Below are 27,828 nucleotides of genomic sequence, written 5' to 3' on the forward strand. Positions count from 1 at the left end.
AGAATTGGTTTCCGACTACGGTGCCACCCAAGGATTCTGAAAAGTCCATTTGTGGAGATGGCCACCTGGACTCCCGTTAAGAAGACATGCTGTCAACCTCTAGATCCCTCACATGCCTGCACTTTTCGGCTTGCTGCTGCTGCAATCCACGCGTTTTAGATCTGCATAACTCCACCTCTTTTAGCACAGTACCCTCAACCCCCGGCTGTTCCCACCCGCCTCAACACCGTTGGAAGGGAGGAGAACCAATTAAGGCGGGGGGGGGGGGTGGAACGAGCAGCTGTCTACCCTTAGCAGGAGGGTTGCTGATTAATTACCTCTCCTGCTGCTGCTGCTGCTGGCTGTCCAGCAGCAGACTGAAGGTGGCTGCTGCTGTGCGCAGGTATATAAAGGCTCAGAGCCTATTATGACACGCGCAGCCAGCGTTCCATTGCCACATTCCGTCTACTGCAGGCGGGATACCTGGATGGCTGAATGTCACTGAGAAGCTCACAGAGACCGCCATAAGCAACAGTTTAAAAGAATGCCACAGACTAATCAACCAAACTTTTTGGGTTGGTTTCTCTTTTATAGTCTGCAGGCATTAAATGAAAGAAGTCAGTGTTCCAGCAGAGGGAGACAACGTTTCAGAAAAGGCATTGTAGCAAACCAAAAAAGAAATTTTAAGCGCAGCAGAGTAACCAGCTCACATACCTGTTAGCTCAGGTGAGTTTAAAAGGCTGCTGTTGATAACAAGGGCATTTGCTAAATAGATGGTGTGTGTGCAACAATATACTGAAAGGTCAATTATATTGTGCAGCTTATCTCACCACCTGTAGTTATTTAGGTGAAAGCTCCAAAATGCTTGCCTAATATGTCTGTTTATCCAAAAGGAAGTATAGAGGGAGAGCTAGATAGATAGCATTGCATTACATTACATTACATGGCAATGCAATGCACAGTTGCTGAAGTTGAACCAAAATGAGCTTGTCATCTGGCTTCTGCAACTTTTAACATGAAAAATCCAATGAGGAGAAGAAAAGCAAAGCCAAAGAGTCCATCCCAAAATCCGACAAACAAGCAAAATGAACAAAAAGCATTGAATTCAATTCTTTCTGATTTTAGAAACTGCATTAAAGAAGGGGTGCACCGGTCCTGGAGATACTGCAATACCAGGTCAATGCGTGGAGTGGACAGAGCAAGCTCTTTTTCCATCTCCCTGTTCTAAAAATCCATTTAATATATGGTCCCCAGATAGGGGACGTATCAGATATTAAACTGATAAGAACAGATACTACACTTGATCTTAGCCAAAAGGCCGAGAAGCGATAACCAGAATTGGTTTCCGACTACGGTGCCACCCAAGGATTCTGAAAAGTCCATTTGTGGAGATGGCCACCTGGACTCCCGTTAAGAAGACATGCTGTCAACCTCTAGATCCCTCACATGCCTGCACTTTTCGGCTTGCTGCTGCTGCAATCCACGCGTTTTAGATCTGCATAACTCCACCTCTTTTAGCACAGTACCCTCAACCCCCGGCTGTTCCCACCCGCCTCAACACCGTTGGAAGGGAGGAGAACCAATTAAGGCGGGGGGTGGGGGGGTGGAACGAGCAGCTGTCTACCCTTAGCAGGAGGGTTGCTGATTAATTACCTCTCCTGCTGCTGCTGCTGCTGGCTGTCCAGCAGCAGACTGAAGGTGGCTGCTGCTGTGCGCAGGTATATAAAGGCTCAGAGCCTATTATGACACGCGCAGCCAGCGTTCCATTGCCACATTCCGTCTACTGCAGGCGGGATACCTGGATGGCTGAATGTCACTGAGAAGCTCACAGAGACCGCCATAAGCAACAGTTTAAAAGAATGCCACAGACTAATCAACCAAACTTTTTGGGTTGGTTTCTCTTTTATAGTCTGCAGGCATTAAATGAAAGAAGTCAGTGTTCCAGCAGAGGGAGACAACGTTTCAGAAAAGGCATTGTAGCAAACCAAAAAAGAAATTTTAAGCGCAGCAGAGTAACCAGCTCACATACCTGTTAGCTCAGGTGAGTTTAAAAGGCTGCTGTTGATAACAAGGGCATTTGCTAAATAGATGGTGTGTGTGCAACAATATACTGAAAGGTCAATTATATTGTGCAGCTTATCTCACCACCTGTAGTTATTTAGGTGAAAGCTCCAAAATGCTTGCCTAATATGTCTGTTTATCCAAAAGGAAGTATAGAGGGAGAGCTAGATAGATAGCATTGCATTACATTACATTACATGGCAATGCAATGCACAGTTGCTGAAGTTGAACCAAAATGAGCTTGTCATCTGGCTTCTGCAACTTTTAACATGAAAAATCCAATGAGGAGAAGAAAAGCAAAGCCAAAGAGTCCATCCCAAAATCCGACAAACAAGCAAAATGAACAAAAAGCATTGAATTCAATTCTTTCTGATTTTAGAAACTGCATTAAAGAAGGGGTGCACCGGTCCTGGAGATAATGCAATACCAGGTCAATGCGTGGAGTGGACAGAGCAAGCTCTTTTTCCATCTCCCTGTTCTAAAAATCCATTTAATATATAGTCCCCAGATAGGGGACGTATCAGATATTAAACTGATAAGAACAGATACTACACTTGATCTTAGCCAAAAGGCCGAGAAGCGATAACCAGAATTGGTTTCCGACTACGGTGCCACCCAAGGATTCTGAAAAGTCCATTTGTGGAGATGGCCACCTGGACTCCCGTTAAGAAGACATGCTGTCAACCTCTAGATACCTCACATGCCTGCACTTTTCGGCTTGCTGCTGCTGCAATCCACGCGTTTTAGATCTGCATAACTCCACCTCTTTTAGCACAGTACCCTCAACCCCCGGCTGTTCCCACCCGCCTCAACACCGTTGGAAGGGAGGAGAACCAATTAAGGCGGGGGGGGGGGGGTGGAACGAGCAGCTGTCTACCCTTAGCAGGAGGGTTGCTGATTAATTACCTCTCCTGCTGCTGCTGCTGCTGGCTGTCCAGCAGCAGACTGAAGGTGGCTGCTGCTGTGCGCAGGTATATAAAGGCTCAGAGCCTATTATGACACGCGCAGCCAGCGTTCCATTGCCACATTCCGTCTACTGCAGGCGGGATACCTGGATGGCTGAATGTCACTGAGAAGCTCACAGAGACCGCCATAAGCAACAGTTTAAAAGAATGCCACAGACTAATCAACCAAACTTTTTGGGTTGGTTTCTCTTTTATAGTCTGCAGGCATTAAATGAAAGAAGTCAGTGTTCCAGCAGAGGGAGACAACGTTTCAGAAAAGGCATTGTAGCAAACCAAAAAAGAAATTTTAAGCGCAGCAGAGTAACCAGCTCACATACCTGTTAGCTCAGGTGAGTTTAAAAGGCTGCTGTTGATAACAAGGGCATTTGCTAAATAGATGGTGTGTGTGCAACAATATACTGAAAGGTCAATTATATTGTGCAGCTTATCTCACCACCTGTAGTTATTTAGGTGAAAGCTCCAAAATGCTTGCCTAATATGTCTGTTTATCCAAAAGGAAGTATAGAGGGAGAGCTAGATAGATAGCATTGCATTACATTACATTACATGGCAATGCAATGCACAGTTGCTGAAGTTGAACCAAAATGAGCTTGTCATCTGGCTTCTGCAACTTTTAACATGAAAAATCCAATGAGGAGAAGAAAAGCAAAGCCAAAGAGTCCATCCCAAAATCCGACAAACAAGCAAAATGAACAAAAAGCATTGAATTCAATTCTTTCTGATTTTAGAAACTGCATTAAAGAAGGGGTGCACCGGTCCTGGAGATACTGCAATACCAGGTCAATGCGTGGAGTGGACAGAGCAAGCTCTTTTTCCATCTCCCTGTTCTAAAAATCCATTTAATATATGGTCCCCAGATAGGGGATGTGACACCCCAGGGGTCTGGTTGCCACAGTAACGTAATGTTATGTCTGAGAGCAGGTGGGAGGTCCTTTGGTCAGGGATCCTGTGCATGCCACACCTCCTGCCCAGTCTTGGGAGGGGAAGAACTTCCCCTATAAAAACCTGGGGCTGAGGCAGGGTGAGGAGTAGAAGAAGAGAAGAAGTAGAGACAGCATAGGAAGAAACAGCAGTTACAAGGAGTCAGGGGCTGGCAGCTGCAGAGTTCGCCCTGACTAAGAAGACGTTTTACCGGACCCGGAGTCCGAGGCTGTGGGGACTAATTCCTACCCAGCAGCAGAATCCGTCAGGCAGGGGATTTCAGGTCCTCTGGCCCAGAAGCCCGAAGGCACGGTGACACGCGTGGGACCAGCACCGCCATCGTGGAGCGGAAGCCATTAGAAGGCCCCGAGTCACCGGCCATACGGGTGAGCACCACACGGTACACTCAGGGACGTGGGCTACTTACATCAGCTCCTAGCAAGGTAGCCAGAAGAGTACAGTCAGTTTGGGAGGCCTACAACTACGCCTGGCCAGGGGAGATCCCATCTGCTCAAGGACTGACCAGGCCCCATCCGCTAGCAAGTACTCCGGGAGGGTCTTTTGTTGTTACCAGTAAAGACCCTGAACTACACCGTACCGTCTCTGAGTGGTTCCTGCTACCCCCATCATCCACGTCGGCTGCCCTGAGGCCATACCCCTCCCGTTGGGGGTTATACTATCACGCTGCACAATCCTACCATCGGCCTCAGCGGTCTGCCCTGCAGCAGCAGCCCCCTGGCTGCACTCAACGGGTGGCGTAGTCATCAACCATTTACCGCTAACAGACTGCCGTCCAGTTTGACTCCCTGGGCACGGACCGGGTCACCGCCACGAGACTACAACCCTCAACAGATCCGGCTCCGGGTAAGCTCACGCAGCGCGACACAGGCCCAGGGGCGCGTCAACTTTGGCGTAGTCGGCAGGATCTCGTGCCCGCAACCACCGGGTACTGCGTGCCTGAAAAAGAGACTTTTCAAACTTACCAGTGGTGAAGATTCCCGCCATCCGGCGCCATCTTCAGAAGAGGGGCGTGGACTCCGAAAGCGCGCGAGAACTGAAGCCCCGCCTCACGTCCGGACGTTGCGTAAGGTCCTGGAAGGAGCCCAGCAGACGCCGACGTCACAGGAGCGCGACGGAAGGTCCTCAACCCTGACGATCCACTGCGGAGCCGCGGCCTACGGAAGAGGATCATCGCAAGGTAGGCCACGGTCCACTAGGGGGGAGGAAGATGTCGGATACGGAGGAGAGCTTCACTACCTCGACCCCCGCCAGCGCCACCGCTGCTGCAGTTATGCCCTTCACCATGCCATATATCCCGGGAGCAGCTTGGCTACCCCAGTACTCAGGGGAGTCACATACCCTGCATGACTTTAGAGAAAAGCTGGATAGCCTCTTCCAGGTGTACCCCCTCACAGAAGAGCAAAAAGTGAGCATCCTGGTGGCCCAACTAACCGGGGCAGCCAAAAGAGAAGTAAAATCTTGGCCACCTGGGAGGAGGACTGTCGCAGAGAAACTAACCCGGCTGAGGGACACCTTCGATACCCGCACCTCAGCCGAGATCAAGCTTAGATTCTACGGGTGCAAGCAGCGAGCGCATGAGAGTATAAGGGACTATGCACTAAACCTACAAGAGGCCCTGAGGGCCATAAAGCTGTTGACTGAACAATTTATAGAGGGTTTATATTGCAATACCCACCGAACCCAGTTGCGGGCAATGGCCTTACAGGATCCCCATCTGGACTTTGCACAGTTCAAGGATAGAGCTATCCGGGTGCTCCGAGAACCAGCACCGGGTGGCGTTGTGACCCACAGGCGCCCAGCTATCACTTACCACCAGGAGGCGGCGCCCTTGTCGGCAGGGCCTGTGGGAGCTGATGCGCAGGCTTTGGACAATGACCCGGCTCCAGACCTACACCATCAGGTCCAAGAGCTAGTTAAGAGCGTTGCTGCGCGAACCCGAACTGTGCAGTCTTTACAGGTTTCCACCCCAGGGAAGATCCAGCTGGCATCCGGACCGGAGGACATCCCGTGGCGTCGACCAAGGAGGACCCCACCGGCCAGAGGAAGACCCAGTGACCGATACAGCGAGGACGGACGACCCATCTGCCGCCGCTGCAATCAACCCGGACATATGGAAAGGTACTGTTCTTTAAACGGGCACAACCTGGGGTAGAGGGCCAACCCCCAGGAAAAAGATCACCAGGCCCATCGAACTGGCGCGACAGATATGTGGGAGGACGTCCAGTCTTGCCTGTGGTACTGGATGGCATTCCCATGAGTGCCCTACTGGATACCGGGTCACAGGTCACCACCATCCCGTACGTGCTCTTCAAGCAGTACTGGAATGACTCGGATATTACCCGCTACCCTGACGACGACTTGAGTATCATCGCCAGCAATGGCCAGCCCGTGCCACAGATCGGATTTAAAGAGGTGACCCTCAAAATCGGTAGAGTCGAACTGGCCGCACAGGGACTGATCATTGTAGATATTGATAAACATGAGAGTCACCCAAAAATAACTCTAGGAACTAACGTAATTGAAAATTGTCTTGCAGAGGTGATTTTCCTTTTACAGCAGGTTGCCAAGAACGCCAGCTCCGGCGAGCAGCGGGTGCTCCAGAAAGAGATCCGGGCACTGATGCAACGGCAACAAGTGGAACTCTCCGGCGGTGAGATTGGTAGCGTAAGAATGTGTGACCCTTTTCCTATTGCCATGCCCCCAAAAAGTGAAATGATGATTTGGTGCCGGGCAGCTATTGGTCTGAGAGGTAGAGATTACCAGGCAATGGTAGAACCAGTTTACTCAGACAGTAGGCCCACCATTTTGACAGCACGGGGGGTGGTCAATGTACGCCATGGGAGGGTGCCCGTTCGCATAATAAATATCGGGGAGAGGGAAGTGTACCTGCCCCGGTATGCCACGCTAGCCAAATTATATACCACTAATCAAAATTCTATACAATCTGTGGAACCCTTGCCTCCATCTCACCCGGAGGAAGGTAACGGCTCTAAGAAAGACATGGAGGACTGGTGTCAGCAACTACATCTGGGTACTGACTCCACTCCCTCACATCAGAAACAAGGAGTCTATCGGGTGGTTCAAGAGTATGAGAGAGTGTTTAGTAAACACCCGTTAGACTTCGGGCGAGTCAAGGGGGTAGAACACCGCATCCCCACGGGAGATCATCCTCCCATAAAAGAGAGGTATCGACCCGTACCCCCTGCACATTACCAACACGCCAAGGGGATGCTTAGAGACATGAAGGAGGCTGGGGTAATCCGGGATAGCTGTAGCCCCTGGGCAGCCCCACTAGTTTTAGTCAAAAAGAAAGACAACACCATGAGGATGTGTGTAGATTACGGGAAAATCAACCGTATCACACACAAGGATGCGTACCCCTTACCAAGGATAGAGGAGTCATTGACTGCTTTAAGATCTGCTAACTTCTTCTCTACCTTGGATCTCACTAGCGGGTACTGGCAGGTTCCTGTAGCAGAGGCGGACCGGGAGAAGACCGCATTCACCACCCCGATGGGACTTAGCGAGTTCACCTGCATGCCGTTCGGACTCTGCAACGCCCCAGGAACCTTCCAACGATTAATGGAGTGCTGTCTGGGCCACAGAAACTTCGAGACGGTCCTGTTGTACCTGGACGATGTCATCGTATACTCCAAAACTTATGAGGACCACCTGAAACACCTGGCGGAGGTGTTCGAAGCTCTGGCGAGTTACGGCCTAAAGGTGAAACCCTCCAAGTGTCACCTCCTGAAACCAAAGGTGCAATACCTGGGACACGTGGTGAGCGCTGACGGAGTGGCTCCCGACCCCGATAAGATCACCGCAATTAAGGGATGGCCAAGCCCCTCCAGCGTAAAAGAAGTGCGGCAGTTCCTAGGGTTGGTAGGCTACTACCGAAGGTTTATTCCCGGTTTCACCAAAAAGGCAGCGCCTATGCAGGACCTCCTGATAGGCCAGTCCCGGAAGGCCAAGAACCAGAAGCCGCCCTTCAAATGGGAAGAGCTAGAAGAAGAGTCCTTCCGCCAGCTGAAGATGGCCCTCACGGGGGATGAAATCTTGGCGTACCCGGACTATAGCCAGCCCTTCATCCTCTACACCGACGCCAGTAACATCGGGCTAGGAGCCGTACTGTCCCAGATTCAGCAGGGGAGAGAACGAGTAATCTCCTATGCCAGCCGAAAACTGCGACCCACCGAAAGGAACCCAGAGAATTACAGCTCATTTAAGCTAGAGTTCCTGGCCGTGGTATGGGCAGTCACCGAGCGCTTTAGGCATTACCTCGCTTCTTCCCGGTTCACCGTATACACGGATAACAACCCGTTGACACACCTGGACACGGCAAGACTCGGTGCCCTGGAGCAGAGGTGGATGGCCCGTCTGTCCAACTACGAGTTCACAATCAAATACCGGGCAGGACGCTCCAATACTAACGCGGACGCCCTGTCCAGGATGCCCAACCTGACGGACGAAGGAGAAGATCCGGAGGGACTGGAAGAAGTTGAACTCCCTGCGTTCCACCGTCATGGGACTATCCAGCATTCCCACCGGGTAAGGGGTAAGCAGGCTGCTACGTTGAACCCCTTACCCCACTACAACTGGGCGGAAACGCAAGACAGCGACCCTGCCGTCCGACTGGTGAAGGAGATGCTGACTCGGCCGGAGGCTCGCCTTGAACCGGACGCTCCGGAGGAAGACAAACAACTATGGGCGGAGAAGAGTCGACTATTCCTTTACAAGGGGAAGTTGTGCCGCAGAATGGTCAACTCCCGGACGCATGAACTACTCTGGCAAGTAGTGGTGTCCCGAAGAGACGCAGCCATGGTGATGGAGGCATACCACGACGGAGCTGGACACTTCGGGTGGAAAAAGCTGGAGTTTCTGCTGCGCGAGCGGTTCCACTGGGTAGGCATGAGGGGAACCATCGAGAAGTGGTGCAGAGACTGTGGCCCGTGCAATCTGAGAAGGAAGGACCGGGCCAGCCAGAAGACTCCCCTGCAGTCCATCGTCACCCGGCAACCGTTGGAACTGGTAGCCTTGGATCATGTAAAACTGACCCCAAGCAGAAGTGGCTACGTCTACGCGTTAACCATCGTGGATCATTACTCCCGGTTCTTGGTTGTCGTCCCCGTCAAGGACTTAACGGCTCAAACAGCAGCTAGAGCCTTCCAGCAGCACTTCTGCCGTCCACACGGGTACCCGGACCAAGTGCTGACGGACCAGGGACCTGCCTTTGAAGCGGAGGTCTTCCAGGAATTCTGCAATCTGTATGGCTGCCGGAAGATAAGGACGACACCCTACCATCCGCAAACTAATGGACTTTGTGAAAAAATGAACCAGGTGGTAATGGATCTTCTAAAAACATTGCCCCTGGAAGAACGCAGTCTGTGGCCTGAGAAGTTGCCCGATCTGGTGGACCTATACAACCACATCCCGGTAGGTTCCACCAACTGTACCCCGGCTTACCTAATGAGGGCAAGACCTGGTAAGTTACCTGTTGACCTGGAAATGGGAGTCCTGACACCCGAGGACACTTCACCAGAAACAGACTGGGACACAGAGAGGCAGCAGCAGTACCGGAGAGTACAGGAGAGCGTGGAGCGAAGTCTCTGTCAGGCTAGGGAAAGACAAGAGAAGACATACAACCAGTATGCTCCCGCTGTTCCCCTGGTACCCGGAGAGCAGGTCTTGAAGAGGAAGAGACGGCTCCACAAGTTGGACGACCAGTGGGAGAAGGACCCGTACACCGTACTGCCCTCAAGCCATGAAAACCCGAAGGTCTGTACCATCAGTAAAGACGGAGGGGAAACCACAGCCATTGTATCCCGGGACCACCTGAAGAAGTGTCCCGAACAACTGAGGAACCCTGAAGAGGAACAAGAAGACCATCGACCCGTAGAGGAAAGGGAAGATATGGTTAGTACCATGCTCGGGGACTTCCCTCGGTCTTGGACTCAAGTCAATGGTGCAGTTGTGGTACCCGTACTCACCTTCCTCCAACCATCATCCCAAGAACCTACGGAGCAACGGGTAGAGCTGGAAGAACAGCCGGTCCAGGAGGCAGAAGACTCCACACAAGCAGAACAGGAGAATCAACCCTCTGCTTATAGTGAGCCTGCCGTACCCCTAGTGAGACAAAGAGCCGGTAGACAGCTGCCCAGTTTACCCTTGACAGCTCCTACACCCTGTAGTTCAGGGCCAGACAGTCAGCTCCGTAGGTCCACTAGGGCCACTAGAGGCCAGTTACCCGCACGTTGGAGGATCTAAATGTTTAAGCTATTTTATAATGTTTACCTGTCTATAGTTGCTTGTGTGTAATTTTGTGTTTCTAGTTGTTTTTAGGAAACCTTGGTGGATTTACCGGGAATCCTTGTATATAGTTGGAGCGTAACCCAGGATGGACTAAAGACTGTCAAGGACTCGGGGTAGAACAGACCCCTACCTGGTTACGTCTCCCTGTTTCGGTGAAATGGACACCTTTGCTTTTCTTCAAAGACTGCACCCGGTTGCGGATACGCCGTGACCATCTTATTGTGTTTCCTTATTGTATTTTAGTGTTGTTGTTTTCACCTTGTTATGTTTTTCTATAATGTGTTTAGTCCCGGAGTACTAAATTTTACTAGGGGGGAATGTGACACCCCAGGGGTCTGGTTGCCACAGTAACGTAATGTTATGTCTGAGAGCAGGTGGGAGGTCCTTTGGTCAGGGATCCTGTGCATGCCACACCTCCTGCCCAGTCTTGGGAGGGGAAGAACTTCCCCTATAAAAACCTGGGGCTGAGGCAGGGTGAGGAGTAGAAGAAGAGAAGAAGTAGAGACAGCATAGGAAGAAACAGCAGTTACAAGGAGTCAGGGGCTGGCAGCTGCAGAGTTCGCCCTGACTAAGAAGACTTTTTACCGGACCCGGAGTCCGAGGCTGTGGGGACTAATTCCAACCCAGCAGCAGAATCCGTCAGGCAGGGGATTTCAGGTCCTCTGGCCCAGAAGCCCGAAGGCACGGTCACACGCGTGGGACCAGCACCGCCATCGTGGAGCGGAAGCCATTAGAAGGCCCCGAGTCACCGGCCATACGGGTGAGCACCACACGGTACACTCAGGGACGTGGGCTACTTACATCAGCTCCTAGCAAGGTAGCCAGAAGAGTACAGTCAGTTTGGGAGGCCTACAACTACGCCTGGCCAGGGGAGATCCCATCTGCTCAAGGACTGACCAGGCCCCATCCGCTAGCAAGTACTCCGGGAGGGTCTTTTGTTGTTACCAGTAAAGACCCTGAACTACACCGTACCGTCTCTGAGTGGTTCCTGCTACCCCCATCATCCACGTCGGCTGCCCTGAGGCCATACCCCTCCCGTTGGGGGTTATACTATCACGCTGCACAATCCTACCATCGGCCTCAGCGGTCTGCCCTGCAGCAGCAGCCCCCTGGCTGCACTCAACGGGTGGCGTAGTCATCAACCATTTACCGCTAACAGACTGCCGTCCAGTTTGACTCCCTGGGCACGGACCGGGTCACAGCCACGAGACTACAACCCTCAACAGATCCGGCTCCGGGTAAGCTCACGCAGCGCGACACAGGCCCAGGGGCGCGTCAGGGACGTATCAGATATTAAACTGATAAGAACAGATACTACACTTGATCTTAGCCAAAAGGCCGAGAAGCGATAACCAGAATTGGTTTCCGACTACGGTGCCACCCAAGGATTCTGAAAAGTCCATTTGTGGAGATGGCCACCTGGACTCCCGTTAAGAAGACATGCTGTCAACCTCTAGATCCCTCACATGCCTGCACTTTTCGGCTTGCTGCTGCTGCAATCCACGCGTTTTAGATCTGCATAACTCCACCTCTTTTAGCACAGTACCCTCAACCCCCGGCTGTTCCCACCCGCCTCAACACCGTTGGAAGGGAGGAGAACCAATTAAGGCTGGGGGTTGGGGGTGGAACGAGCAGCTGTCTACCCTTAGCAGGAGGGTTGCTGATTAATTACCTCTCCTGCTGCTGCTGCTGGCTGTCCAGCAGCAGACTGAAGGTGGCTGCTGCTGTGCGCAGGTATATAAAGGCTCAGAGCCTATTATGACACGCGCAGCCAGCGTTCCATTGCCACATTCCGTCTACTGCAGGCGGGATACCTGGATGGCTGAATGTCACTGAGAAGCTCACAGAGACCGCCATAAGCAACAGTTTAAAAGAATGCCACAGACTAATCAACCAAACTTTTTGGGTTGGTTTCTCTTTTATAGTCTGCAGGCATTAAATGAAAGAAGTCAGTGTTCCAGCAGAGGGAGACAACGTTTCAGAAAAGGCATTGTAGCAAACTAAAAAAGAAATTTTAAGCGCAGCAGAGTAACCAGCTCACATACCTGTTAGCTCAGGTGAGTTTAAAAGGCTGCTGTTGATAACAAGGGCATTTGCTAAATATATGGTGTGTGTGCAACAATATACTGAAAGGTCAATTATATTGTGCAGCTTATCTCACCACCTGTAGTTATTTAGGTGAAAGCTCCAAAATGCTTGCCTAATATGTCTGTTTATCCAAAAGGAAGTATAGAGGGAGAGCTAGATAGATAGCATTGCATTACATTACATTACATGGCAATGCAATGCACAGTTGCTGAAGTTGAACCAAAATGAGCTTGTCATTTGGCTTCTGCAACTTTTAACATGAAAAATCCAATGAGGAGAAGAAAAGCAAAGCCAAAGAGTCCATCCCAAAATCCGACAAACAAGCAAAATGAACAAAAAGCATTGAATTCAATTCTTTCTGATTTTAGAAACTGCATTAAAGAAGGGGTGCACCGGTCCTGGAGATACTGCAATACCAGGTCAATGCGTGGAGTGGACAGAGCAAGCTCTTTTTCCATCTCCCTGTTCTAAAAATCCATTTAATATATGGTCCCCAGATAGGGGACGTATCAGATATTAAACTGATAAGAACAGATACTACACTTGATCTTAGCCAAAAGGCCGAGAAGCGATAACCAGAATTGGTTTCCGACTACGGTGCCACCCAAGGATTCTGAAAAGTCCATTTGTGGAGATGGCCACCTGGACTCCCGTTAAGAAGACATGCTGTCAACCTCTAGATCCCTCACATGCCTGCACTTTTCGGCTTGCTGCTGCTGCAATCCACGCGTTTTAGATCTGCATAACTCCACCTCTTTTAGCACAGTACCCTCAACCCCCGGCTGTTCCCACCCGCCTCAACACCGTTGGAAGGGAGGAGAACCAATTAAGGCAGGGGGGGGGTGGAACGAGCAGCTGTCTACCCTTAGCAGGAGGGTTGCTGATTAATTACCTCTCCTGCTGCTGCTGCTGCTGGCTGTCCAGCAGCAGACTGAAGGTGGCTGCTGCTGTGCGCAGGTATATAAAGGCTCAGAGCCTATTATGACACGCGCAGCCAGCGTTCCATTGCCACATTCCGTCTACTGCAGGCGGGATACCTGGATGGCTGAATGTCACTGAGAAGCTCACAGAGACCGCCATAAGCAACAGTTTAAAAGAATGCCACAGACTAATCAACCAAACTTTTTGGGTTGGTTTCTCTTTTATAGTCTGCAGGCATTAAATGAAAGAAGTCAGTGTTCCAGCAGAGGGAGACAACGTTTCAGAAAAGGCATTGTAGCAAACCAAAAAAGAAATTTTAAGCGCAGCAGAGTAACCAGCTCACATATCTGTTAGCTCAGGTGAGTTTAAAAGGCTGCTGTTGATAACAAGGGCATTTGCTAAATAGATGGTGTGTGTGCAACAATATACTGAAAGGTCAATTATATTGTGCAGCTTATCTCACCACCTGTAGTTATTTAGGTGAAAGCTCCAAAATGCTTGCCTAATATGTCTGTTTATCCAAAAGGAAGTATAGAGGGAGAGCTAGATAGATAGCATTGCATTACATTACATTACATGGCAATGCAATGCACAGTTGCTGAAGTTGAACCAAAATGAGCTTGTCATCTGGCTTCTGCAACTTTTAACATGAAAAATCCAATGAGGAGAAGAAAAGCAAAGCCAAAGAGTCCATCCCAAAATCCGACAAACAAGCAAAATGAACAAAAAGCATTGAATTCAATTCTTTCTGATTTTAGAAACTGCATTAAAGAAGGGGTGCACCGGTCCTGGAGATACTGCAATACCAGGTCAATGCGTGGAGTGGACAGAGCAAGCTCTTTTTCCATCTCCCTGTTCTAAAAATCCATTTAATATATGGTCCCCAGATAGGGGACGTATCAGATATTAAACTGATAAGAACAGATACTACACTTGATCTTAGCCAAAAGGCCGAGAAGCGATAACCAGAATTGGTTTCCGACTACGGTGCCACCCAAGGATTCTGAAAAGTCCATTTGTGGAGATGGCCACCTGGACTCCCGTTAAGAAGACATGCTGTCAACCTCTAGATCCCTCACATGCCTGCACTTTTCGGCTTGCTGCTGCTGCAATCCACGCGTTTTAGATCTGCATAACTCCACCTCTTTTAGCACAGTACCCTCAACCCCCGACTGTTCCCACCCGCCTCAACACCGTTGGAAGGGAGGAGAACCAATTAAGGCGGGGGGGGGGTGGAACGAGCAGCTGTCTACCCTTAGCAGGAGGGTTGCTGATTAATTACCTCTCCTGCTGCTGCTGCTGGCTGTCCAGCAGCAGACTGAAGGTGGCTGCTGCTGTGCGCAGGTATATAAAGGCTCAGAGCCTATTATGACACGCGCAGCCAGCGTTCCATTGCCACATTCCGTCTACTGCAGGCGGGATACCTGGATGGCTGAATGTCACTGAGAAGCTCACAGAGACCGCCATAAGCAACAGTTTAAAAGAATGCCACAGACTAATCAACCAAACTTTTTGGGTTGGTTTCTCTTTTATAGTCTGCAGGCATTAAATGAAAGAAGTCAGTGTTCCAGCAGAGGGAGACAACGTTTCAGAAAAGGCATTGTAGCAAACCAAAAAAGAAATTTTAAGCGCAGCAGAGTAACCAGCTCACATACCTGTTAGCTCAGGTGAGTTTAAAAGGCTGCTGTTGATAACAAGGGCATTTGCTAAATAGATGGTGTGTGTGCAACAATATACTGAAAGGTCAATTATATTGTGCAGCTTATCTCACCACCTGTAGTTATTTAGGTGAAAGCTCCAAAATGCTTGCCTAATATGTCTGTTTATCCAAAAGGAAGTATAGAGGGAGAGCTAGATAGATAGCATTGCATTACATTACATTACATGGCAATGCAATGCACAGTTGCTGAAGTTGAACCAAAATGAGCTTGTCATCTGGCTTCTGCAACTTTTAACATGAAAAATCCAATGAGGAGAAGAAAAGCAAAGCCAAAGAGTCCATCCCAAAATCCGACAAAAAAGCAAAATGAACAAAAAGCATTGAATTCAATTCTTTCTGATTTTAGAAACTGCATTAAAGAAGGGGTGCACCGGTCCTGGAGATACTGCAATACCAGGTCAATGCGTGGAGTGGACAGAGCAAGCTCTTTTTCCATCTCCCTGTTCTAAAAATCCATTTAATATATGGTCCCCAGATAGGGGACGTATCAGATATTAAACTGATAAGAACAGATACTACACTTGATCTTAGCCAAAAGGCCGAGAAGCGATAACCAGAATTGGTTTCCGACTACGGTGCCACCCAAGGATTCTGAAAAGTCCATTTGTGGAGATGGCCACCTGGACTCCCGTTAAGAAGACATGCTGTCAACCTCTAGATCCCTCACATGCCTGCACTTTTCGGCTTGCTGCTGCTGCAATCCACGCGTTTTAGATCTGCATAACTCCACCTCTTTTAGCACAGTACCCTCAACCCCCAGCTGTTCCCACCCGCCTCAACACCGTTGGAAGGGAGGAGAACCAATTAAGGCGGGGGGGGGGGTGGAACGAGCAGCTGTCTACCCTTAGCAGGAGGGTTGCTGATTAATTACCTCTCCTGCTGCTGCTGCTGCTGGCTGTCCAGCAGCAGACTGAAGGTGGCTGCTGCTGTGCGCAGGTATATAAAGGCTCAGAGCCTATTATGACACGCGCAGCCAGTGTTCCATTGCCACATTCCGTCTACTGCAGGCGGGATACCTGGATGGCTGAATGTCACTGAGAAGCTCACAGAGACCGCCATAAGCAACAGTTTAAAAGAATGCCACAGACTAATCAACCAAACTTTTTGGGTTGGTTTCTCTTTTATAGTCTGCAGGCATTAAATGAAAGAAGTCAGTGTTCCAGCAGAGGGAGACAACGTTTCAGAAAAGGCATTGTAGCAAACCAAAAAAGAAATTTTAAGCGCAGCAGAGTAACCAGCTCACATATCTGTTAGCTCAGGTGAGTTTAAAAGGCTGCTGTTGATAACAAGGGCATTTGCTAAATAGATGGTGTGTGTGCAACAATATACTGAAAGGTCAATTATATTGTGCAGCTTATCTCACCACCTGTAGTTATTTAGGTGAAAGCTCCAAAATGCTTGCCTAATATGTCTGTTTATCCAAAAGGAAGTATAGAGGGAGAGCTAGATAGATAGCATTGCATTACATTACATTACATGGCAATGCAATGCACAGTTGCTGAAGTTGAACCAAAATGAGCTTGTCATCTGGCTTCTGCAACTTTTAACATGAAAAATCCAATGAGGAGAAGAAAAGCAAAGCCAAAGAGTCCATCCCAAAATCCGACAAACAAGCAAAATGAACAAAAAGCATTGAATTCAATTCTTTCTGATTTTAGAAACTGCATTAAAGAAGGGGTGCACCGGTCCTGGAGATACTGCAATACCAGGTCAATGCGTGGAGTGGACAGAGCAAGCTCTTTTTCCATCTCCCTGTTCTAAAAATCCATTTAATATATGGTCCCCAGATAGGGGACGTATCAGATATTAAACTGATAAGAACAGATACTACACTTGATCTTAGCCAAAAGGCTGAGAAGCGATAACCAGAATTGGTTTCCGACTACGGTGCCACCCAAGGATTCTGAAAAGTCCATTTGTGGAGATGGCCACCTGGACTCCCGTTAAGAAGACATGCTGTCAACCTCTAGATCCCTCACATGCCTGCACTTTTCGGCTTGCTGCTGCTGCAATCCACGCGTTTTAGATCTGCATAACTGCACCTCTTTTAGCACAGTACCCTCAACCCCCGGCTGTTCCCACCCGCCTCAACACCGTTGGAAGGGAGGAAAACCAATTAAGGCGGGGGGGGGGGGGGTGGAACGAGCAGCTGTCTACCCTTAGCAGGAGGGTTGCTGATTAATTACCTCTCCTGCTGCTGCTGCTGCTGGCTGTCCAGCAGCAGACTGAAGGTGGCTGCTGCTGTGCGCAGGTATATAAAGGCTCAGAGCCTATTATGACACGCGCAGCCAGCGTTCCATTGCCACATTCCGTCTACTGCAGGCGGGATTCCTGGATGGCTGAATGTCACTGAGAAGCTCACAGAGACCGCCATAAGCAACAGTTTAAAAGAATGCCACAGACTAATCAACCAAACTTTTTGGGTTGGTTTCTCTTTTATAGTCTGCAGGCATTAAATGAAAGAAGTCAGTGTTCCAGCAGAGGGAGACAACGTTTCAGAAAAGGCATTGTAGCAAACCAAAAAAGAAATTTTAAGCGCAGCAGAGTAACCAGCTCACATACCTGTTAGCTCAGGTGAGTTTAAAAGGCTGCTGTTGATAACAAGGGCATTTGCTAAATAGATGGTGTGTGTGCAACAATATACTGAAAGGTCAATTATATTGTGCAGCTTATCTCACCACCTGTAGTTATTTAGGTGAAAGCTCCAAAATGCTTGCCTAATATGTCTGTTTATCCAAAAGGAAGTATAGAGGGAGAGCTAGATAGATAGCATTGCATTACATTACATTACATGGCACTGCAATGCACAGTTGCTGAAGTTGAACCAAAATGAGCTTGTCATCTGGCTTCTGCAACTTTTAACATGAAAAATCCAATGAGGAGAAGAAAAGCAAAGCCAAAGAGTCCATCCCAAAATCCGACAAACAAGCAAAATGAACAAAAAGCATTGAATTCAATTCTTTCTGATTTTAGAAACTGCATTAAAGAAGGGGTGCACCGGTCCTGGAGATACTGCAATACCAGGTCAATGCGTGGAGTGGACAGAGCAAGCTCTTTTTCCATCTCCCTGTTCTAAAAATCCATTTAATATATGGTCCCCAGATAGGGGACGTATCAGATATTAAACTGATAAGAACAGATACTACACTTGATCTTAGCCAAAAGGCCGAGAAGCGATAACCAGAATTGGTTTCCGACTACGGTGCCACCCAAGGATTCTGAAAAGTCCATTTGTGGAGATGGCCACCTGGACTCCCGTTAAGAAGACATGCTGTCAACCTCTAGATCCCTCACATGCCTGCACTTTTCGGCTTGCTGCTGCTGCAATCCACGCGTTTTAGATCTGCATAACTCCACCTCTTTTAGCACAGTACCCTCAACCCCCGGCTGTTCCCACCCGCCTCAACACCGTTGGAAGGGAGGAGAACCAATTAAGGCGGGGGGGGGGTGGAACGAGCAGCTGTCTACCCTTAGCAGGAGTGTTGCTGATTAATTACCTCTCCTGCTGCTGCTGCTGCTGGCTGTCCAGCAGCAGACTGAAGGTGGCTGCTGCTGTGCGCAGGTATATAAAGGCTCAGAGCCTATTATGACACGCGCAGCCAGCGTTCCATTGCCACATTCCGTCTACTGCAGGCGGGATACCTGGATGGCTGAATGTCACTGAGAAGCTCACAGAGACCGCCATAAGCAACAGTTTAAAAGAATGCCACAGACTAATCAACCAAACTTTTTGGGTTGGTTTCTCTTTTATAGTCTGCAGGCATTAAATGAAAGAAGTCAGTGTTCCAGCAGAGGGAGACAACGTTTCAGAAAAGGCATTGTAGCAAACCAAAAAAGAAATTTTAAGCGCAGCAGAGTAACCAGCTCACATACCTGTTAGCTCAGGTGAGTTTAAAAGGCTGCTGTTGATAACAAGGGCATTTGCTAAATAGATGGTGTGTGTGCAACAATATACTGAAAGGTCAATTATATTGTGCAGCTTATCTCACCACCTGTAGTTATTTAGGTGAAAGCTCCAAAATGCTTGCCTAATATGTCTGTTTATCCAAAAGGAAGTATAGAGGGAGAGCTAGATAGATAGCATTGCATTACATTACATTACATGGCAATGCAATGCACAGTTGCTGAAGTTGAACCAAAATGAGCTTGTCATCTGGCTTCTGCAACTTTTAACATGAAAAATCCAATGAGGAGAAGAAAAGCAAAGCCAAAGAGTCCATCTCAAAATCCGACAAACAAGCAAAATGAACAAAAAGCATTGAATTCAATTCTTTCTGATTTTAGAAACTGCATTAAAGAAGGGGTGCACCGGTCCTGGAGATACTGCAATACCAGGTCAATGCGTGGAGTGGACAGAGCAAGCTCTTTTTCCATCTCCCTGTTCTAAAAATCCATTTAATATATGGTCCCCAGATAGGGGACGTATCAGATATTAAACTGATAAGAACAGATACTACACTTGATCTTAGCCAAAAGGCCGAGAAGCGATAACCAGAATTGGTTTCCGACTACGGTGCCACCCAAGGATTCTGAAAAGTCCATTTGTGGAGATGGCCACCTGAACTCCCGTTAAGAAGACATGCTGTCAACCTCTAGATCCCTCACATGCCTGCACTTTTCGGCTTGCTGCTGCTGCAATCCACGCGTTTTAGATCTGCATAACTCCACCTCTTTTAGCACAGTACCCTCAACCCCCGGCTGTTCCCACCCGCCTCAACACCGTTGGAAGGGAGGAGAACCAATTAAGGCGGGGGGGGGTGGAACGAGCAGCTGTCTACCCTTAGCAGGAGGGTTGCTGATTAATTACCTCTCCTGCTGCTGCTGCTGCTGGCTGTCCAGCAGCAGACTGAAGCTGGCTGCTGCTGTGCGCAGGTATATAAAGGCTCAGAGCCTATTATGACACGCGCAGCCAGCGTTCCATTGCCACATTCCGTCTACTGCAGGCGGGATACCTGGATGGCTGAATGTCACTGAGAAGCTCACAGAGACCGCCATAAGCAACAGTTTAAAAGAATGCCACAGACTAATCAACCAAACTTTTTGGGTTGGTTTCTCTTTTATAGTCTGCAGGCATTAAATGAAAGAAGTCAGTGTTCCAGCAGAGGGAGACAACGTTTCAGAAAAGGCATTGTAGCAAACCAAAAAAGAAATTTTAAGCGCAGCAGAGTAACCAGCTCACATACCTGTTAGCTCAGGTGAGTTTAAAAGGCTGCTGTTGATAACAAGGGCATTTGCTAAATAGATGGTGTATGTGCAACAATATACTGAAAGGTCAATTATATTGTGCAGCTTATCTCACCACCTGTAGTTATTTAGGTGAAAGCTCCAAAATGCTTGCCTAATATGTCTGTTTATCCAAAAGGAAGTATAGAGGGAGAGCTAGATAGATAGCATTGCATTACATTACATTACATGGCAATGCAATGCACAGTTGCTGAAGTTGAACCAAAATGAGCTTGTCATCTGGCTTCTGCAACTTTTAACATGAAAAATCCAATGAGGAGAAGAAAAGCAAAGCTAAAGAGTCCATCCCAAAATCCGACAAACAAGCAAAATGAACAAAACGCATTGAATTCAATTCTTTCTGATTTTAGAAACTGCATTAAAGAAGGGGTGCACCGGTCCTGGAGATACTGCAATACCAGGTCAATGCGTGGAGTGGACAGAGCAAGCTCTTTTTCCATCTCCCTGTTCTAAAAATCCATTTAATATATGGTCCCCAGATAGGGGACGTATCAGATATTAAACTGATAAGAACAGATACTACACTTGATCTTAGCCAAAAGGCCGAGAAGCGATAACCAGAATTGGTTTCCGACTACGGTGCCACCCAAGGATTCTGAAAAGTCCATTTGTGGAGATGGCCACCTGGACTCCCGTTAAGAAGACATGCTGTCAACCTCTAGATCCCTCACATGCCTGCACTTTTCGGCTTGCTGCTGCTGCAATCCACGCGTTTTAGATCTGCATAACTCCACCTCTTTTAGCACAGTACCCTCAACCCCCGGCTGTTCCCACCCGCCTCAACACCGTTGGAAGGGAGGAGAACCAATTAAGGCGGGGGGGGGGGTGGAACGAGCAGCTGTCTACCCTTAGCAGGAGGGTTGCTGATTAATTACCTCTCCTGCTGCTGCTGCTGCTGGCTGTCCAGCAGCAGACTGAAGGTGGCTGCTGCTGTGCGCAGGTATATAAAGGCTCAGAGCCTATTATGACACGCGCAGCCAGCGTTCCATTGCCACATTCCGTCTAGTGCAGGCGGGATACCTGGATGGCTGAATGTCACTGAGAAGCTCACAGAGACCGCCATAAGCAACAGTTTAAAAGAATGCCACAGACTAATCAACCAAACTTTTTGGGTTGGTTTCTCTTTTATAGTCTGCAGGCATTAAATGAAAGAAGTCAGTGTTCCAGCAGAGGGAGACAACGTTTCAGAAAAGGCATTGTAGCAAACCAAAAAAGAAATTTTAAGCGCAGCAGAGTAACCAGCTCACATACCTGTTAGCTCAGGTGAGTTTAAAAGGCTGCTGTTGATAACAAGGGCATTTGCTAAATAGATGGTGTGTGTGCAACAATATACTGAAAGGTCAATTATATTGTGCAGCTTATCTCACCACCTGTAGTTATTTAGGTGAAAGCTCCAAAATGCTTGCCTAATATGTCTGTTTATCCAAAAGGAAGTATAGAGGGAGAGCTAGATAGATAGCATTGCATTACATTACATTACATGGCAATGCAATGCACAGTTGCTGAAGTTGAACCAAAATGAGCTTGTCATCTGGCTTCTGCAACTTTTAACATGAAAAATCCAATGAGGAGAAGAAAAGCAAAGCCAAAGAGTCCATCCCAAAATCCGACAAACAAGCAAAATGAACAAAAAGCATTGAATTCAATTCTTTCTGATTTTAGAAACTGCATTAAAGAAGGGGTGCACCGGTCCTGGAGATACTGCAATACCAGGTCAATGCGTGGAGTGGACAGAGCAAGCTCTTTTTCCATCTCCCTGTTCTAAAAATCCATTTAATATATGGTCCCCAGATAGGGGACGTATCAGATATTAAACTGATAAGAACAGATTTTTTTGATTGAATATATCTTTTATTAGCACAAAAAATAAGTTAACAGACAGTGTACAGTGCCGCAGCCCAGTACACACTGAATTCTACATCATATTTACATAGCATGAGGATACGACGCACTAACTAGACACATCACACCCCTATGCTACACAAAACACTCAATCTGAAAGAAAAAGCATGTCAATCAATACAGTACGACGAACTGTGATAAGGGATGGGGATTGGAAAAAAGGGGATGGGGAGGGGAAAATCACAGGCCCGAAGCTTTATTGAAAGACAAGACACATAAGGGGAGAGGGGGAGGAGGGGTTTAGTCCTCATCCTCGTCCTCCGGACTGTCCACGATGGAATAGTCTCTGAGCAGGCTGTGGATCAGCCTGCGGCAGTCCTGGATGGACATCCTCTCCCTCCTCAAGATGAGCCGGTTCCTGGCAACCCAAACGGCATCCTTGAAGCAGTTCATAAGGCGCCAAGCCTCCTGGATGGCTCCGACGGTATGAACCCCAGGGAAGAGTCCGTAAAGCACAGAATGGTGTGATAGGCTCGCCCTGGGGACAGAGTTCCTCAGGTCGTCCTCAAGGGCAGTCAACAGGCGCTGTGCAAATCCGCAGTCCCAAAAAGTGTGCAAAGATGTTTCCTCCACGAAGGGGCACCTTGGGCAGTACCGGGTCTTGCACAGGTTCCGGGCATGCATGAATGACCGGACGGGCAGTCCGCCCTGAATCGCCATCCACGACAAGTCCTTGTGCCCGTTGGTCAGCCTGTCAGACGACACATTTGTCCACACAGTCTCCAGCGTGTCCTGGTGAAGTCCTGTGATGTTCTCCATGTCATCCTTGGCTCTGATGAGCTTGTGGATAGTTTTGGGCTTCCACAAGTCGGGCTTGAGTCCCTCCAGTTGATGTTCCCCCACAAATCGAACGACGTCTCCGTAGAACCATGGCGTCGTCCAGTTGTAGGGGAAGGAGCTGTCCCACTTGTCCCAGCCGAGTCGCCTCCAAAGAGGAAGCAGGAAGAAGCGAGACATGGACCTGCCCGCGGAGCCATTCTTGACTTGCAAAGTCCGGCGGACACAATCACACACAAAAGAGGATCGCAGGAGGGTGGGGATATCTGGAACGCCCTTCCCACCCTTGCGAGGCTCCTTGTACATGACGGCCCGCCTGACTCTGTCCATCTTGGATCCCCAGACAAAGTGAAACACTGTCCTGGTAATGGCCCTGCACACAGTGACGTGTGGGGGCCAGGCCTGCGCCGTGTACTGCAAGACGGGCAGGACCTCATTACGCAGGACGAGTGCCTTACCCTCACAAGTGAGGTGTCTGAGGCTCCAGAGTCCGATCCGTTGCTTCACCTTGGCCAAGCGTTCTTGCCAGGACTTGAGGGCCGCTCCTTCCTTCCCGAACCAGACTCCCAGCACCTTGAGGAAATCCGGTTGAATGTTGAAGGGGAAGGGGGCGGAGGAGGCCGGCTGCCAATCCCCGAAGAGCATGGCTTCCGACTTCCTGCAGTTGACTTTGGCCCCTGAAGCCCGGCCGAACCTCTCACACGTCTGGACGAGGGCGTCGACTGAACCACGATCAGCGCAGAAGACGGTGACGTCGTCCATGTAGAGCGAGCACTTGACCTCGTGTCGTCCCGGACCCGGTGCGGTGATCCCTCTGATCTCTCCATTCTGCCGGATAGCCTCTGCGAAGAGTTCTATAACACAAACAAAAAGAAGAGGTGATAGAGGGCAGCCTTGTCTGACCCCAGAGAGGACAGGGAAGGGGTCAGTCTTCCAGCCGTTCACCAACACCGAGCTGTGGATATCAAAATACATCAGACGGACATACGAACAAAACATGTTACCCAAACCTAACCGGTGCAGAGCTCGGCCCATGAACTCGTGGGAAACCCGGTCGAAGGCCTTCTCCTGATCCAAGGAGACCAGGGCCGCGTGTGCGCGGCGGACCTTGATGTACTCGACCGTGTCCCGCACGAGAGCGAGGCTGTCTGCGATGCGACGTCCAGGGATGCCGCAGGTCTGGTCCGGGTGGATGATCCGTCCGATGACCGTCTTAAGTCGTGTCGCCATCGTCTTGGCCAGGATCTTGTAGTCCACGTTGAGCAGAGTGATGGGACGCCAATTCCTCAGGTCGCACCTCTCTCCCTTCCGCTTGTACAGGATCGTGACCATTCCTTCCCTCAAAGATGGAGGCATTCTACCCTCCACCACCATCTCCTCGTACAGGTCCAACAGGTCCGGACAGATGAGGTCTCCCAGCGCTACATAGAGCTCCGCTGGAAGACCATCACTGCCCGGCGTCCTGCCGGTCCTAAAGGATTTAGCGGCAGAGAGCAATTCGCCCACCATCAGAGGTTTGTCCAAGGCTGCCGTGCCTGCAGGATCAAGATGGTTAGTGATACCTGACAGGAACTTATCAGCAGCGTCGGGGTCGGTAGTCTTGTGGGAGTAGAGTTCGCTGTAGAAGTCGCTGACGACCCTCATCACGTCCTCCTTCCCACGTCGCATGTTTCCGCTCTCGTCTCGCAGCTCGTTCAGGGGCGTGTGACCGGCATGAAGTTTCCTGAAAAAGAATGAGTTACATTTCTCACCCTTCTCCAGATTCTCCACTTTGGAACGGAAGACGATTCGCTTGGATTCCTCCTCAAAGTGCCTTTTCAGGCTCTTCTTGGTCTCCTCCAGCTCCTCCCTCACGTCCCAGCCGCAGTGAAGAAGGTCCTGCAGCGACCGCAGCTCGCGCTGCAGCCCTCTGAAGTCCCTCCTCTTCTCACACGCCTGTTGTCGACCCTTGGCCTGAAAGAAACAGCGAAACTCAAGTTTAACATATTCCCACCAATCAGAGACTGCTTGGAAGCTACCCTTGTAGGACTGCCACATTGTGTAGGCTGCTCTCAGCTCCTCCACGACTTCATCCTGAGCCAGCAGAGCACAATTCAGCTTCCAGGAGCCGGGGCCGGACGGAAAACCGTCGCCGAGGACACCTTGTAAGTGAATGGCTCTGTGGTCGGAGAAGAAGCAGGGGACCATCGAGTGCCTACTCTGCCTGACTGCCCGAGAGGTGAACACAAAGTCAATCCTGGAGCGGAGTGAGCCATCGGGTCGGCTCCACGAATAGTTCGTGGAGCCTCTCCCCATGGAGCCCACCACGTCCTGAAGAGAGGCCTCGGTTACCATCTCGATGAGCAGCTTGGACGTGATGTCCAACTTGGCAGATGTGCCAGAACTACGACCATCCTCCTCGATGGGACAGTTGAAATCCCCGGCCATCACTAAGGTCCTGGTGGTGGCAAGCTGAAGCCGCAGGGTCTGGAAAAGCTCCAAACGCTCATTCTTCAGTGGGGACGCATACACGTTGATGAACCTGACAGGTTCTCCCGCCCAGTTGCCATCTACAACAAGAGCCCTGCCGCAGATGAGCTCCTGGACGGACTCAAGCGTGAATGCGCCCCCCCTGATCAGAATTGCGACCCCCGCAGACTTGCAGTCACCCCCACCGGACCAGTAGGATGGACCGTGGGACCACTCCCTGGCCAGATGTTTGAAGGACCTAGAGGAGGGAAGGGAACATTCCTGCAACATATAAACATCACACAACTGGGAAGTAAGGAAGGCATAAATAGTCTGACGTCTGAACTTGTCCTTGATGCTCCTGACATTAATGGAAAATAAGTTAATATTAGCCATCATGTAGGGAAAAAAGAAAAAGTTAGCGCAGGCAATACACCTTAGTTACCACTCCGGTCGGGTGGTCCCTCGTCGGTGTTGACTGCTGGTGATGGGATCACCAGCAGACCCTCTTCCTCCATCTGGTCAAGCAGCGCGGCCTCGATCTCGGCGACCACCAGTTCCTCCTCTTCTGGCTCGGCCACCAGGGTCTCAACCATGTGCTCCATCTCTTCTGGCTCAGGGAGGGTATCCTCCTTTTCGCCTACGAAATCCAGAATCTTCTTTTTGGAGGATTCAGTAGCAGGGCTGTCCTCCACCTTCCTCTTTCCCCGGGTTGGAACTGGGGAGACAAGACGGGGAAAATCCTCCTCGGAATAGATAGCGGCGGGTGGAGGAAAGGTTAATTCCACCGCTACCATGGTCTGGGGAGGGAGAGTGGCTGCCGGGGCAGGGGAAAGGACACCTGCTGAGGAGTAGGGGAAGGAGGAAGAGGAAGTGGAATCCTCAGCAGGGGTGGCCGGGGTGGGGGGGGATTGGACGGGGGTGGCAGGGGGAGGGATCGAGAGAGGGGTGACAGAACTCTTACCCTCCTTTGACTTTTTCTTCTGCTTCGGAGCTGCTGGGACCGTCGCTGGGGCTTTGGCCACCGACTCCTTGACCGCTTTGGCCTTGGTCGTCTCGGCCTTGGCTGCTGGGGCCTTGGTCGTCGCGTCCTTGACCTTCACAGGCCTGGTCGTCGGGGCCTTGTCCTCCGGAGCTGGGGTCGTCGCAACCACCGATGCCCAGGATCTCTCACGCTTGGGGCAATCCTTGTACAGATGAGCCGCCAGCCCACACAGGTTGCAGGACGTCTTCTTCGGGCAGTCCTTCGAGCTGTGTCCCGTCACTCGACAAATCCTGCAGGCATCCTCCTTGCAGTCCTTCATCTCGTGGCCGTTCTTGCCGCATCTCCTGCAGTTCCGCGGCATGTCCGGGTAATAGATGAGGCCGTAGGAGTTGCCCAGGGAGAATGTCGGGGGCAGGTGCCGAAGTCCGTCTGAGTACGCCAGGTCCCTGTGAAGTCTAACGGTCACCGACCACTTACCTGTCCAGAAGCCGAGTCCATTCAGGATGTGAGAGGGTTCCTTCACAACCAAACAGAAGCGTCTCAGGAAGGTACAGATGTCTTGGCCTGGGGTGTGCGGGTTGCGCATGGAGACCGTGATCCTCCTTTCGCCCCTCTGGATAGGGCAGCTACCTGTAAAGGCAGAGAAAGAATTATCCGGTCCTTTTGCGCTTACCATTTCCCAGAACCTCCTGCAGGTGTTCACAGTGGCGAAGGTGACGAAGAAGATCCCCGTCAAGAAGGTCTGGATGCTGAGGGTGTCCGACCTGGAGAAGCCTCGATCCAGCAGCATCTTCTGGCAGAACACGTCCGAGGACATGTCCGGCACCCTCCCATCCACTTCCTTCAGCTTCAGGGCCACCGTCTGCCGCATCCATGGCTCCAGGGCTGGAGCTTCATGGCGGGGCTTCTGGGGTCCCTTCTGCTGGCCAGTCGCGGAGGCAGAGTCCTTGGGGTCAGAATCGGCTCCTGGCTGGGCCCTCCTGGCTGTCCCCTGCTCCAGGCTCTTCTTTTCGGCCTTCCTCGCAGCGCTTGCCATGGCTTTCCTCCTGCAGTTACTTCTTGGAGCTGGATCTGGAACTCTTCCCGGAATGGGTGGAGCTATGCAGATTCTTCTCCCGTCGTGTTCTGGACAAATTCCCCGAGAGGTCTTTGTCTCGATGATTTTCTTCCTCGAAGATTCCACAGGACAGCCCGATTCTTCTCCGAGTCTTCGTCTTCTTCTGGATTCTTTAGAGCTTCTTCCTCCCACCGATATCCGCCTTCCTTCTCCGATGTCAGCTGGGCTCCGAAGCTCTTCTCCTTCCGAGTTCGATCGCTCTCGTCAAGTGTAGATCGTAGCTCTTGTGTTCTTAAAAGAACAGATACTACACTTGATCTTAGCCAAAAGGCCGAGAAGCGATAACCAGAATTGGTTTCCGACTACGGTGCCACCCAAGGATTCTGAAAAGTCCATTTGTGGAGATGGCCACCTGGACTCCCGTTAAGAA

At 50.1% G+C, this 27,828-nt stretch overlaps 10 non-coding genes and 3 pseudogenes across 10 annotated transcripts; all 13 read right to left on the reverse strand.

The window, feature by feature from the left end:
* Nucleotides 1-1,118: 1,118 nt before the first annotated feature.
* LOC141195572 (U2 spliceosomal RNA) lies at nucleotides 1,119-1,309 on the reverse strand. Its single transcript, XR_012268156.1, has one exon. It is a non-coding gene; the product is annotated as a U2 spliceosomal RNA (small nuclear RNA).
* Nucleotides 1,310-2,433: 1,124 nt separating this feature from the next.
* LOC141194481 (U2 spliceosomal RNA) lies at nucleotides 2,434-2,624 on the reverse strand. The gene has a single exon (XR_012267107.1). It is a non-coding gene; the product is annotated as a U2 spliceosomal RNA (small nuclear RNA).
* Nucleotides 2,625-3,747: 1,123 nt separating this feature from the next.
* Nucleotides 3,748-3,871, reverse strand: LOC141196412 (U2 spliceosomal RNA; annotated as a pseudogene).
* A 7,623-nt stretch (nucleotides 3,872-11,494) lies between these two features.
* On the reverse strand, nucleotides 11,495-11,606 carry LOC141196406 (U2 spliceosomal RNA; annotated as a pseudogene).
* Nucleotides 11,607-12,726: 1,120 nt separating this feature from the next.
* LOC141195573 (U2 spliceosomal RNA) lies at nucleotides 12,727-12,917 on the reverse strand. Its single transcript, XR_012268157.1, has one exon. It is a non-coding gene; the product is annotated as a U2 spliceosomal RNA (small nuclear RNA).
* A 1,120-nt stretch (nucleotides 12,918-14,037) lies between these two features.
* LOC141195575 (U2 spliceosomal RNA) lies at nucleotides 14,038-14,228 on the reverse strand. The gene has a single exon (XR_012268158.1). It is a non-coding gene; the product is annotated as a U2 spliceosomal RNA (small nuclear RNA).
* A 1,117-nt stretch (nucleotides 14,229-15,345) lies between these two features.
* On the reverse strand, nucleotides 15,346-15,536 carry LOC141195576 (U2 spliceosomal RNA). The gene has a single exon (XR_012268159.1). It is a non-coding gene; the product is annotated as a U2 spliceosomal RNA (small nuclear RNA).
* Nucleotides 15,537-16,657: 1,121 nt separating this feature from the next.
* Nucleotides 16,658-16,848, reverse strand: LOC141195792 (U2 spliceosomal RNA). The gene has a single exon (XR_012268369.1). It is a non-coding gene; the product is annotated as a U2 spliceosomal RNA (small nuclear RNA).
* Nucleotides 16,849-17,972: 1,124 nt separating this feature from the next.
* LOC141195577 (U2 spliceosomal RNA) lies at nucleotides 17,973-18,163 on the reverse strand. Its single transcript, XR_012268160.1, has one exon. It is a non-coding gene; the product is annotated as a U2 spliceosomal RNA (small nuclear RNA).
* A 1,120-nt stretch (nucleotides 18,164-19,283) lies between these two features.
* Nucleotides 19,284-19,474, reverse strand: LOC141195578 (U2 spliceosomal RNA). Its single transcript, XR_012268161.1, has one exon. It is a non-coding gene; the product is annotated as a U2 spliceosomal RNA (small nuclear RNA).
* Nucleotides 19,475-20,593: 1,119 nt separating this feature from the next.
* Nucleotides 20,594-20,784, reverse strand: LOC141195579 (U2 spliceosomal RNA). Its single transcript, XR_012268162.1, has one exon. It is a non-coding gene; the product is annotated as a U2 spliceosomal RNA (small nuclear RNA).
* A 1,121-nt stretch (nucleotides 20,785-21,905) lies between these two features.
* Nucleotides 21,906-22,099, reverse strand: LOC141196258 (U2 spliceosomal RNA). Its single transcript, XR_012268821.1, has one exon. It is a non-coding gene; the product is annotated as a U2 spliceosomal RNA (small nuclear RNA).
* A 5,564-nt stretch (nucleotides 22,100-27,663) lies between these two features.
* On the reverse strand, nucleotides 27,664-27,741 carry LOC141196453 (U2 spliceosomal RNA; annotated as a pseudogene).
* Between the last annotated feature and the right edge of the window lie 87 nt (nucleotides 27,742-27,828).

Source organism: Phyllobates terribilis, unplaced genomic scaffold, assembly GCF_046119375.1.
Source record: "Phyllobates terribilis strain yellow unplaced genomic scaffold, ASM4611937v1 Scaffold_74__1_contigs__length_7073193, whole genome shotgun sequence".
In the NCBI taxonomy this organism is placed as follows: Eukaryota; Metazoa; Chordata; class Amphibia; order Anura; family Dendrobatidae; genus Phyllobates; species Phyllobates terribilis.